Consider the following 14,251-nt stretch of genomic DNA (forward strand, 5'->3'; position numbering starts at 1 on the left):
GGAAGGGGCCGGACTGTATGGGCTGCGTTCAACAACAAAAGGAAAGAGTGGAGCGGCCAAACTCTATTCAGAGAAGGAGGAGAATGGGTCTGCTCTGCATGGACGAGCAGCTGACAACCAATCAAATAAGGTCAGCTCAAAAAATACAGTGACATCTTTGGCTTGTTCAATTTCAAACTTTTTATGGCACAACAAATACAATTGAAAACAAAGTTAGTTCTAGAAATGTAGGGTTATAAATTAATTAGAAAATTGGATTTTAAATAATTAAAAAGCCATTTCAAACACTTATATGAAAAACCTCTTTAAATGAAAGTCATAAGCCATAAAAAGGAACAAACCAGTGTGACCTGCTTGGTCTGGTATGACAAATAGTGGCTAATGTTAGCAAACTTGATATTGTTGTTCACTGACTTAATAATGACTGTTCACTATGTGTGCTACTGTTTATAATTTAGAATTTAGCATTATCCTAACCCCTAACGCTAACAACATATTTTACCTTTCTAGGCTGCTTGCCCGTTAAACTAATAAGCAGCATTTGACGTTTCAGTTATGTCTCTGCCAGTAATGTTAGCTAACAGTTCATAAAAGTAAAAATGTGACAGCTTTATGCACTGAATACATTCACAATCCCAAATGAAAGTTAGTCAAGAATTAGCAAAAAAAAAAAACAGTAGTGACAAACCACGACACAGGCAGGCTAACATGCCAACATTTAAGCTAATGTGACATATCAAGGGCTAACTCTAATGTTACTTTCAGTTGGCTATCTTTTGGGCTTATCAGTAGGACTGCGTGCTTTAATAATGCAGGCTGTCAGCTCTCTGAATCTTTCTCTAGGTGTTTGTACAGGAATATCACCGTGTTAATGTTGTCTGACATTTTAGCTGCTCGTCTCAAGCTAAACTCAGATTGTCCTAACTTTAAATGAGCAAGCAGTGAAATTAAACTTATTTTGCTGATGTCCCCCCTTAATGCCCTGAAGGGCCGTACTGGGGGACCTCACTTTTAGTAGCCACTGCCATAACCCAGAAAATCTTTGTCTCTCTCTCAGATCTTTGAATGCAGCAGGCAGCCGCCTCTGCCTCATAAAGGAGTTGTTGTTTACTACTAAGCTCTGCCTATCTCAGGTTTCATCGCCCCAGGCACTGCTGGACTGTCATCTCCCCCAGAGGGAGGGGCTGTGACATAAAACAAACACAGATATGCCAGGGTCACAGCCTGAAACACCTACTGCAACCCGACACCACAGCCAGCCAGCCAGCAGGGTAGCATTCCACATGGCAGCGTGTCTGTGTTTGTGTGTATAAGTCAGATTCTCACAGATGCATCCAAACATACTCGCACACAGCTGATTCACATGTGGCTTGTGTGTGTTTCTGTGACATCTTTGTGGTGGCGTGCGTGTCTCACTCTCAGACTCCGAGCTATTGCAAACACAGAACCGGCTAGTACAACATTCAGCTTGATGGCCTTAAGGTCATCAGTCTGACCTGGAGTCTGACCTCACCTGGTTTCCTGATGTTTCATTAACGCTCTCCATGCCTGGGATCCTATATCTTCTTTGTGGAGGGCCAAACGCTTGAATCTACAGTAAGCGGCAAAAATGCAATTGGGTATTTATTGTTTAGAAATGTATGAAGTCAGCATTAGCTTGCTGAGATTAATGCACACATGGTGTTGGTTTGTCATTAAAAGATGAAAACCACTGCTCAGATCTTGTCAGAAGAGTACAGCCATAAAATCCAAATAGATCTGACTGTCACTCCCTAGAAACTCTTTGAGGTGCTAAAAATAATTTTGTGGAGAGACCAATTTTGTCGAGCATGCTCTACTTGGAGCAACACAGCTTTAACTGGAACCATCTAATCTGTGCATCCATCTTAATCTGTGTATAATTTAATATTTTGGTCTCTTCTGTGCTTGAAATGACAGAGGGGAAAATAAAAATGGAGTAGAGCATGCTAGAGTTGACGAGGCAAAATGTCAGGAAGAGCCCTCTTGTGGTCTGTGGGGAGCAATCTGAACAATAAGGGGTGTGGAGTCTCCACGTGGGTTTGACCAGATTCATGCGAGCAGAGTTTGGGATTGCATTTATGGAGAGGCTGGAAATGAACAGGGTACTCACTCCCAACCACCTACATGAAACGTGTCACGGTGCCCTTAAACAAGACACCAAGCTCACTCACTGAGAGCAAGCTTCACAATCAAAATTAGCTTTATTGCCAAGTTTACAGTACATGGAATGTGCTTTGGTATTTTGGTGCATAGCAATAAACACAAGTAGAAAATATAAGAAAGATAAAGCAAGTACTGCAGTTCAAGAATCATAAATGTAAAACTGACAGTAAGATATAAAATGATATGTACAATATGGCTCACAGTTTGTGCAGGGATGTGCAAAATATTTATTAGGGGGGTATGAGAGTCAGTGTCAGTGGGGGTTCCGGGCCTTGGTGATGAGGCCAGCTGCAGACGGAGCGAAAGTGTTCATGTGACGTGAGGTTTTGGTCCTGATGGGATGCTGGAGGGGAGTGTCTAAAGTGGGAGGGGTCAGCCGCAATCTTTCCTGCTCGCCTCAGCGTCCTGGAGGCGTACGGGTCCTGGAGGCGTAGTAGATTGCAGCCAAACACCTTCTTTGCAGACCGGAGGATAGGCTGCAGTTTGCCCTTATGCTTGGCAGTGGCAGCAGCGTACCAGATGGTGATGGAGGAGGTGAGGATGGACTCAATGATGGTGGTGTAGAAATGCACCATCACTGTGTTTGGCAGGTTGAACTTCCTCAGCTGCTGCAGGAAGCCCATCTTCTGCTGGATTTCTTGGTGATGGAGCTGATGTTCATCTCCCACTTGAGGTCCTGGGTGATGATAGTGCCCAGAAAGCGGAAGTCCACAGTTGAGTGTATAAATGTATAAAAACCCTCTCAGACATACACATTAGGTGCACCTGAAATGACATGTTATGTATATGTTTCTGCTACTTTACTCATGTTTAAATAAGCCCTTCAGTCACTTTTCCATATAGTCACAACGGAAATCGGGCTTGGTCAGACCTAGTAACTTTACTGTATCACTTCCAACACAACACAAGTCTGAATTGAATGCCCTTACAGAGAGAGAGAGAGAGAAGAAATGTGCACCTTCTTCTGCCTTGTGAAGCCTTCATACTGTAGTACAGACACAGACAGCAGACGGGCACACACACCTCTATACATACAATATAATGTGGGGTCTGCGCAGTTAGACACGTTCCATGCATTCTACAAGACATGATGGTGGCCTCCTGACAGCAAGAAGAAGAGTTTCTTTGATTGTTGTATTTGGCTGGACGACATGAACAAGTCAAAAAAAGCCAATGTGTTTGTGTGTGTCTCTTAGCAAGAAAAGTAACAAGGATGTGGAATACAGAACATACAGTGCACCAAACAAACATCTAGTTTGTTTTTCTAGTGCATCCGCAGTCAGTGCACTTTCAGTGCAGACTTGGGATGATTTAAGGTTCTTGCAGACTACATGACTTTGAGCGTCGGCAGATCACCGTGCTATTCAGACTACACAACTTGCCGTCTTGTGACGGGAGTCTTTGTGGCGTTCACACTACGTGACTGACCGGCGACAGGGGGTCACGCACTACACAAGCTGACTTCCCACGAAACAGAATTATAAAGACAAAGAATCTTGGTGAAAGAATGGATCAGCACACGCAGGTAGCAGGGATCGTCTGAGCTACAGAGAGAGCTGGAGGGGAGTAAAAAGTGTTTTGCAGTGAAAAAGTAGCTGCCTGCTCTCATTGGCTGATGTGGATGTCGAGTCGGCCGACTCTTCCAGAAAGTTGGCATGCTAGATATCTGGCTGGCATCTGCGATGTGTCAGTGATGCGTCAGGGAGCCATTTTGATCTGTTGTTGACTAGTTCACACATAACAATTGGCGACAGAAGATTGCTGATTTACCCCTAATCACAGCCTGACTGTCGCCGAGCTCACCGACCAGCAAATTGGGCTAAAAATCGTGTAGTGTGAACTAGGGCTGGACGGTATATCGGTATAAAGTACATACCAATATAATTTCAAAAGAGATATAAAATTAGACAATACCATTTATACCGATATAGTTTGATGTTGAGTTAATTAATGTTTCCGTAAATCCTGCCAGCGTTTGCTCCTCTCTCTCCGTCACTGCACAGCCCGTCCCTCCCTCTGCGTCTGCACGCAGCCGTCTACTCACAAAGTCTCTAACAATATGGAGGGAGAGACTGCTGAAGACCTGGCTTGGAAAAAACAACAGTTCTGTCAGTGTTTCCCTCACATACACTATACTTTTGCGTGGCGCCCAGGTATATTTGGCCACACATTGTAGCATTTTTAAGAGAAACACAGAGTCATTACGTTTAAGTCACGACACAGTGGATATTTTAGAAGCACAGACCAGGTAAAGCGACAGTGAACACACTAGTGCAGATGTAATTCGTTAGGTACCACATAGGTTTTGTTTTGAAAGGCTAACATGCGTCGCAGCTGCTGCTGTGAACTGAATCGCGGAAGTCCAGAAGACAAGTTCTGTTTTTTTTTCCCGGCGACGTATATACATATATACAACGTAGCCTACTGATGGAGAAAGTTACCGGAGCAGAAATACAGGGAGAGACGGAAAGAAGCAGGGCACACTGAGCTGTTTGCAGCAGAGGTACGTTAGGTCTGTGAGTGTAAAGAGAACTGAGGAGGCAGAATAGTAAAATAGTAGCAAATAGTGAAAACCGACCATGACTTTTTGGTCCATATCCCCCAGCCTTAGTGTGATCTAGGCTTTAGAGGCAATTTATGTCACGTGGACCCTCATGGACGCTTAAAGCATGAATTGGCCTTAAGAGCACATCAGTTTCATTTGTTGTTGTTGTATCATTTGCTATGCTGAAAGAAAATAAAATTAACCACAGAATAGTGTGAATATGGAGTTTGTGACCACTAGTAGCGCTTTGGAGAAATGTTTTTTACAGGTGAGTTTTCTTTACAGTGAGTGTTTTCTTTGTATAATGCTTGAGGACGCCGATATATGAAATGTACCAAGCAGTACACCGTAGTCAAGCAAACGTGGATGTAAACAACCCACAATTCAAGATCTGTGTCTCATTTTTAAGAAAGAGGACTGATGCCCCTTGATTATGTAGAAGCCCAGAACTATTGCCAGGTACCGGGATGGAGATGGAGAGCGGGAGCAGGTGAGGAACTTTTGATTTTGGGAGTAAAAAAAAGCATATATGTTGCAGACACAAGCTTTACGCTCTCCCACATATGATGGGGCTTTTGTTAATCCTCTTTGTATGTTGCAGATCTGGAACTAGCCTGTGAATGTATGCCTTTCCTGACGTCTCCCCTGGAATGAATTGCTCGACGAGCAGGTGCCAAGCCGTTGCTATGTTCACCATACACTCTGATCAAAAGCCTCATGGACGTTCTTTTGACTTAAGCTTGTTGAAAAGGGGACGCCCCTCGTCGCCTCTGCTGTTTGTTTGAGAGTGTATGAAGGAGAAGAAAAGAGCGAACATTTTGAAAACAAGTGTTTCATCATTAATACAAGCAGACTGATTAAAAAACTGAACTTTGGCCTTGACACTTTGTAATACTGCAGTGAACCACACTGAATGGATCTGAAATTGAAAGAGAATGAGTTAAATAGGAAATACTTTACTAAAGTTTATTTCTGAACTTTTGTTAATACAACTTTGAAAATTCAAAAAACATGTTTGAACTGATCCAAACCCCCCTGACCCACCCCCACCTATAATAACATTTAGATGCAACTTAAACTATGCAAGGAAAGTAAGTAAATGACTAAAAACAAGAAAACAAATGATGTAAAGTGAACCTACTTAAAGGAAGAAAATATTAAGTAGTTAGGGGTCATGACAGAACACCCTATCTAGGGCTGTAGCAGAAATCAGCTCTTAACTAAAAATGACGAAGCGAGACTGTTAATCCCATTAAGACGTTCTTTAGTGAGTAAACAAAAGGCCAAAAAACATATACATATAGCGTGTGCTAAACAACAGTTACGGCATTGCTTCCGGCCACACAGCTAATGTCATCACCTCACGTACTCCTTTTCCTACAGCCTCCTGGGTAATGAAGTCCCTTTTTTAATGTAACTCCAAATGAAATGAAATGAAATGCAGTTCTCCTTTTAACTACATATTTAACAGATTAACAGTTTTATGAATATGAATGTTAATTTATATCTTAACTTATTAATCCTTACAAATAATATGTTCTCTCAAATAAATTCTGAACAAGGGCGCTGGCGTGCATAGAAACAAGAAAAAGGGAAGCAGAAAATAATGCTTAATTTCCCATGCTCCTTGTTACATACATATATACCAAAGACTTTACACAGCCATAAAGTTATCACAGCCTAAATATCTGTGATGTAAGTGAGTCTAGGAGTGTGTCTGGGGGGCTGTGAAGGGAACTGAGCATATTTATATATATAAGAAGTGTGACCTGGAGATGTCGAATTTCTAAACATTCTGTTTATGAACATGACTCTTTAAATGAACAGACCCCATGATGGAGCCAAGCACTCATAGGTGTCATTTAAACTGGCGATGCTGGGGACCTGTCCCCATTACCTTCATGCTGAAAGTATGATTTGTTAAATATGTTCTGAAAAATAGCTTGCAACAAGACAAAATATAGAAGAACTATACCTGCATTGTCCAAGAAAGTCACAAAAAAAAGCAACTAAAAAAGCTACTGATTATTATATATATATACATTGGGAGCACATAAATTAATCAAACTTATACCTGGTGGAAATTATTGGGAAAACAAACCTGAAGCACAGCAGTTGTGTATTTTCACAATGCTTTGTGGCTGTCGCTCATCTCCACCTCATCCCATGTATTAATAACCACATCCAGAGAGTTTGTTGTTTCAATTTATAGTTAAGTGTGTTTACATGTATGAGCATGTATGTTTTGTTTGAGCAAGACTTCTTTTTCAAAGAACAGGAGTGCATTTACAGCATAGAGACTCCAGCGTCTTTATATGATGTTCATTTCTATATGGGTAAGTAACACCATGGAGGTCCTAAATGCAGTAAACGTATTATTTATTTATTTCATAAATCACAACCTTAAACTACCTCAACATTTTTCATATGTTACATCAGTATTACCATGTCATATTTTCTGCATCTGACCTAAGGTATTCTGTCCACTGAATAGTATTGCTTTTCTGATTTTAGTGTGGTAAATTGAGTCTAACAAAAAATGAAATAATGTGACAATATCAGGAAGTAAGGAAAGGAGTTGAGACGTAAACATGTGATCTTATCTCAACAAGGGAAATCAGCATGATCAGGCTGGTAGTAGTGATATAATGAAGACATTTGATGTCAAATGATAAGCTGGTCCTGCTGATTGCCTTCTTGAGGCCCCTTCAGTTTGCATACCAGGCACACATCAGATACACAAATAATGTGTTCCTATAAGCCTGCTGCTTATCCCCATCTGCAGCATTGGGAAAATTGGGAAAACCATGTTTTTCTTTACTTTGTCTGGGTTCTCAAATTGGGATAGACCAATATTGGACCAATACTGACTTTTGCGATAATCTGCTTTCTCTTGTTTTTCTTTTACCATTGCAGTCTGTTAACTGTGTTTTTCCTAAGCTTACAACATACAACTTATTTTGTATGAAAATCTTAGCTTCTAAGATTTATTAATTGTATACATTATTGTTATATTAATTGTTAAATCTGCATAAATCAATATTTTTAGATTAACAATTATTGGAGTGACTGCATGTAATGTGCCATGGGTCGCTCATAGGGCTGCCAACTTTTCAATGAAGTTTGGATTGAGATTCGGTATCAGTGAAGTTGGTGCACTACCCACCCCAGGTGTCAGGGTGATCACTCCTCATCCTGTTTTTAAAAGTTTAGCAGCCAAATTCACAGCTTTAAAGCACGTATAGATGAAAGGTCAAGTCAATAATCATGGTCAATAAAGAATAAGTGCAGTTTATCAGCAGACTTAACAAACTCCACACATCATAGCCTAAATCAGGAGAACATATTTCTGGGGATCCCCAGAAAACTGTTAATTCTGAAATTATGTGTATTCTAGTAGTTTTGTTGCTGAATTGTGGAGTCAGGGGGACAGGGGAGAAGGGGGCATTCGAAAATGGGTCTCTCAGGAGAATCTGAGCGGATATGATTAAATTTTGTTCACATATATTGCTATAACGGTTGCTATTATTGATTTGATTTTCAAACCTGTAGTACTCGCCTCAAGGATGTAACATTGGTTAGAAAACTGACACAATAGGGCCCTATTTTGTTCTCCCCTATTAAAAAAAACAGGATTTAAACGCCTTTTTCTGCATTTCTACAAGCTTTTATCATTTTATCAGCCACTTAAAAGCAACAAGTTTTGATTAAGTTGGCTATCATGTTTAGTTCAATCACTGGACAAGAAAAGTGGTAAATACAGATCTAAAGATGTCTTACTCTGTTTAACCCAAAACGCTACTAAACATCACGTGCTGTGGTATTCAATTAGGGAGATAAGCTGTACTCTGAAGTATATGATCAACAGATAATGTTCCATTTGCAACTTCAATCACAACAAATAGCTTTAATGACAATAACCAGTTATAAAAGGAATCATTTTGAATTATGCAAATTTTGAATTAAATACAATTTGATCAGTATATTTAGTAGATAAAGGCTGTTGACATGGTTAAAAAGCACAGTGCTGTGAGAACATTATTCACATCAACATTTTGTTTTCTCTGCAGGGTTTAGCTGATGGCCGTGGCGACTCATGGGAACACTGCTCCACTTTTTTACTTGAACACAGTCCGTTCACAATTTAACCTCAACAGTGTATCCTGCAGTAAAAAAAAAAAGCTGGCAGATGGAGTGTGCCAGAGTAACACAGGGCGTCAGGTACACTGAGCCTCCTCTCCTTTTATGTTTTTAAATGCTGTCTTTTATAGAAAGGGGGAGCAGAACAGCCTCCTTTTGAATTTTTGACATTTATTTGACGCGTGCATAGAGGGAGCCATGAAGACATGAAAGATAGCGGTACACGACTGAGGTTTAGGGGCTCAATTTCCATGATCGGCATTGATCACGCTGCTCAGAGAGTGAGAGAGAATGAATGAACTCGTCAAAAGAGGTCAGAAGCACCTTCAATGTTCTGCTGCCTCTCAGAGTAGGGAGTGCTGATCTGAATCTGTTTCACCCTTTATGTCATTATGTGCATCATAAGTGATCAGGGACAGGACTGCACTGAAATACTCCAAAGGACATTTAACTGCAGGACATATGTCCAGGAATGAACTACAGATTACAAACAAGAAACTTTTATTGTTATTTATGGCACATCTCTCCGTGACCCTGTACGCAGGATAAGCGGTTGATGATGGATGGATGAATGGCACATCTATCTTACACATCTTATTCTAGGTGGACCGTTGAGGGGTTTGGCTACTGTTTGACTGAGCGTATGAGTGTATTACACATATACACAAAGGGATTTTGAGCTTGGTGTGATCTCTGCTGACAGAGGAGCTAGTTCTAGTATCTTGTCCATATGACCCCACTGACAAGACGTAATTGACAGTGAGCAATCACATCCACGGCAGCAAAGGTTTGAGTTGTTTAAGCTGACAAGGATTTAAAGGTATAGTTCAACGTTTTAAGACTAATATGAGTCTTATGTCTGTGCATTTTCCCTGATATGAAGTTGACTAAAATGTACAGCATCTTAAATACATCCCTGATGAAGTGGAATTCATGCAGCAGCTGAGAGGACTCACTGAGTGTGTTTTCATGCCCACTCATATCCCAGTTATTATCGGGTGTTTGGTATCCCAGTTGCACAGTGTGTTATCTGAGGTAAGATAACATATCGTATCGTAATTTCTGTAACCTGGGTATGTCCCTATCCTGGTTTTGAGAAACCTAACTATGCTAGCTGGAGTGGATGGATAACCTGGGTACTGTTGCTCTAGGGATGCAGGTGTTGATTTCTCTGTTGGTCCAGACGGACATATCTCAACAACTGTCGATGATGGATTGCGAAATTGTGTCAGACATTCATGGTCCCCAGAGGACAAATCCCACTGACTGTTCCTATAGCGACACCATGAGGCTGACATTTGTGGTTTTGAGTGAAATAAAACAATTGGAATTGTACCAATTTGGTGATCCTTTCCTTTTCATCAGCTCTAAATTTTAATCTCTCCAACACTTTGGTTTATGACCAAATTCCTGAAAAACTAATGACATTCCCTTCAGCCTCAGCTGTTTTGTGTTTAGTTCTAAGTAGTAAAATATGTCATACGAACACACTCAACTAAGAAGGAGAACATTGTCATAGTTTGCCTCTCTGTCCCTCCCTCCAGCCCAATCACTTCCTTACACATTCATTGCCATTCTCCACTAATGTACCAGATGCCCTCTGGCTTTCCCTCCTTTCCCCATCACCTGACTGCCACACCCATCTACACACCTGTTCTGTTTTCCCTCATCTGCTGTGCAGTTACAGAATCAGAAGTACTTTCTTGATCCGGGAGGGGTAATGTGTTTCGTTACAGTTGCTCTAATTGCTAAAGAAGATATAGTAGAAATATAAAGAAAAAATAATAATATAGCTAAAAAATAGAATAATAAGAGTACATGGCCTTCTCAGCCCGCTCTTTCACCTGTTTCCACTTCAGCCTTGCAGAGACTTAAAAGTGGTCATTATGCTCATTTTCATTCATCAACACGGCTTCGGTTAAGGTGTATATGTTCCCCTTACCAGCTTAGCAACATGGACTGGAGCAAGAGTTTCAGAGTGATGAGTTATTAATCTGTAACAAAAGTATCTTTCATCCATAAAGTTTTAACTGAGCTCTGTACATCACAGTAACAACTTTATGTCCACTGACTGCCAGGTGGGTAGCTAGTGTTTGGAAGGGAGAGGAGAGGCAGCAGGCGGTGATCTTTTTACTATGCGCTGCAACTCAGAGTGTTTTTCCACCTGTGTTTTTGTCTGACTAGCCGCTAGGCGAGTTTTATGACACAGATTTTCTTGTGACGTCACAAGTAAGTGGAAGAAAAGACTACAAACAAGCTGTTTTCAGGCAGTTCAGAGCAGTGTTTTCTGTGAGAGATGGGAACTCCCTTTGGGCTTTTTTGCTTTGCAAACCTATTACATGCACAAAAAAGGTATATAACTCAATAAAGGAGAGGGAAAAAGCCAAAAAACATAATATGACCTCTTTAATCATTCCCACTCACTCCTTGTGTGCTCATGTCTTGGTGGATTCCTGCCTCCTCTTTACTGGATTTGTTTGCTTGTGTTGGACTGCTCTCTGGTTTTGACCCTTGCCTGCTTCACCTTCCTGTAAGCCTTTGTACCTCTTTTTGTATATTAAGTTACTAAACTGCATCAGCTCTGCCTCAGGCGTCTGCATGTGGGTCCTACACCTATTCCTGTTACACTGCTTGCACCAACCGTGACAAACATAGTCACTATTACCTGCAGCACGTTCGCAAGCTTCACCACCTCCTTTAAATACCTCAATGTCATGATGGGGTCTAATCACCAAAGACTCATTTCCCATATTCACTGTGCACATGTCAATAAATCCTTCATTTAGTCAGATGAAGTCTCTTCTGATTGAAATGACAGCGACTGAGATGTGAGGCCTGCATGCGGACAAAGATGAACCTGAATCCTGTTATATCTGTAATAATGCAATACCGTTAGAATGGAGATGAATATGCAGGTTTCTGTCAGTCCTGTGTAAATGTCATATCCTAAATATGTTCAAATCCAGTAAACCCTGTAAACTAGAGTGCATGTGCTCACTGTGTGTCAGTAGTGGAATGGTACTAAGTACATTTAGTATTAGTAAAGTATAATTTTGAGGTACTTGAGTTTTTCTATTCCATGAAATTAGCCACACCGACACCAGCAGCAATCCAGTAAATATATTTTATAAAATAAGCCATTTTGCATAAGGAGTATTTCTACCTTAGGTACTTTAAGTTTTTGTTGAGTTAATACTTGTGATGTTAATAATTACGTAAGTAAGATTTTGAATGCAGTAATATCTGAATACTACTTCCACCACTGCTGTGTATAAACTTTAAATGTAAACGTTAGATCAATTTATCAGGTCCAGTAACAAGCTTTTGTACCCACGGGCCACATCATCACAGTAAGCACTCACTGAGAATACTTCACACTATATATATTGTATGAGTCTCTCATCTGATAATACTTCCCCGCTGTCTCTCTGTTTCTGTGGCTTCTCAGAATGGCAGAGAGATATTGTCATACAGTTGCTGCTGAGATATTTATCCTATTATTTAACACTGGAGGCGAGCTTCGAAGAAATAACGGGAAGGGGAGACATGTCAGCGCATAAACATCAATACATTTATGAGTGATGAAGCAATCATACGCTACTTTGTAACCTTACCTAAGTGGAGGGCCAGCAGAACATTATTGGGCTATATGGCCAGGCCTTTTATCTAATGCCACATAATATAATAACGTGATACTTCATTGATCCTCACAAAGAAAACAGTCTTTTCAGTTTTCTCCCCGGTTCATAAAGAGGTAAGAGGTCAATGCCAGCTGCTGAGGACCACTCCAGGACCTACTGGAGAATTTGTGTTGTGATAATGTTACCTCATGGGAGAATTAACCATTGAAATGTTGACTTTCTTCTTTCTCAGACTTTAGCTAGCTGTAGTTGTTACCGGTGAATGCTATATCTTCCAGAAGCTATAAAGCCCTGAACCAGACTCACTCAGATGTTGTAGTTTTGCTGTGGCCAAATTAAGTCTTAGTAGTTAAAAGCGAATTACCTTACTGGGGAGGGGGGCTAATCCAATAGATCATGTTAGCGATTACAAATTTGGCTAATACTTAAAGTGTGAGGTGAAGTGCGGGGAAGGCAACTCTGAAGATTTTAACTTGGCTAAATATTGATAAGGTAAAACTACGACGTGTTTCTTCTTTTCCAGTGTTTTACTCAATAAAAGGAGGGACACAAAATGATTAAAGCATTATCTGCAAACCAGAAATGTCAAGAGCCCATGTCAAGTCTCTGAGCTAGAGCCCAAGTCAAGTCTCTGAGCAAGAGTCCAAGTCAAGTCTCTGAGCTAGAGTCCAAGTCAAGTCTCAAGTCTCTGAGCAAGAGTCCAAGTCAAGTCTCTAAGCTAGAGTCCAAGTTAAGTCTCAAGTCTCTGAGCAAGAGTCCAAGTCGAGTCTCTGAGCTAGAGCCCAAGTCAAGTCTCTGAGCGAGAGTCCAAGTCAAGTCTCTGAGCAAGAGTCCAAGTCAAGTCTCAAGTCTCTGAGCAAGAGTCCAAGTTAAGTCTCTGAGCAAGAGCCCAAGTCAAGTTTCTGAGCGAGAGTCAAAGTCAAGTCTCTGAGCTAGAGTCCAAGTCAAGTCTCAAGTCTCTGAGCTAGAGTCCAAGTCAAGTCTCAAGTCTCTGAGCAAGAGTCCAAGTCAAGTCTCTGAGCTAGAGTCCAAGTCAAGTCTCTGAGCTAGAGTCCAAGTCAAGTCTCAAGTCTCTGAGCAAGAGTCCAAGTCAAGTCTCTGAGCTAGAGCCCAAGTCAAGTCTCTGAGCGAGAGTCCAAGTCAAGTATCTGAGCTAGAGTCCAAGTCAAGTCTCAAGTCTCTGAGCAAGAGTCCAAGTCGAGTCTCTGGGCGAGAGTCCAAGTCAATTCTCAAGTCTCTGAGCAAGAGTCCAAGTCAAGTCTCTGAGCTAGAGTCCAAGTTAAGTCTCTGAGCAAGAGCCCAAGTCAAGTTTCTGAGCGAGAGTCCAAGTTAAGTCTCAAGTCTCTGAGCTAGAGCCCAAGTCAAGTCTCAAGTCTCTGAGCAAGAGCCCAAGTCAAGTCTCAAGTCTCTGAGCTAGAGCCCAAATCAAGTCTCTGAGCTAGAGCCCAAGTCAAGTCTCAAGTCTCTGAGCTAGAGCCCAATTTAAGTCTCTGAGCTAGAGCCCAAGTCAAGTCTCTGAGCGAGACTCCAAGTCAAGTCTCTGAGCTAGAGTCCAAGTCAAGTCTCTGAGCTAGAGCCCAAGTCAAGTCTCTGAGCGAGAGTCCAAGTCAAGTCTCTGAGCTAGAGCCCAAGTCAAGTCTCAAGTCTCTGAGCAAGAGTCCAAGTCAAGTCTCTGAGCTAGAGCCCAAGTCAAGTCTCTGAGCAAGAGCCCAAGTCAAGTCTCTGAGCAAGAGTCCAAGTT

At 41.3% G+C, this 14,251-nt stretch overlaps 1 long non-coding RNA gene across 1 annotated transcript; it reads left to right on the forward strand.

Moving 5' to 3' along the window:
* Positions 1-8: 8 nt before the first annotated feature.
* LOC123962421 lies at positions 9-5,557 on the forward strand. Its single transcript, XR_006822934.1, has 3 exons — positions 9-130; positions 5,139-5,219; positions 5,331-5,557. It is a non-coding gene; the product is annotated as an uncharacterized LOC123962421 (long non-coding RNA).
* The last annotated feature ends 8,694 nt before the right edge of the window (positions 5,558-14,251 follow it).

The sequence above is a fragment of the Micropterus dolomieu genome, linkage group LG22 (assembly GCF_021292245.1).
Source record: "Micropterus dolomieu isolate WLL.071019.BEF.003 ecotype Adirondacks linkage group LG22, ASM2129224v1, whole genome shotgun sequence".
NCBI classification, from domain to species: Eukaryota; Metazoa; Chordata; class Actinopteri; order Centrarchiformes; family Centrarchidae; genus Micropterus; species Micropterus dolomieu.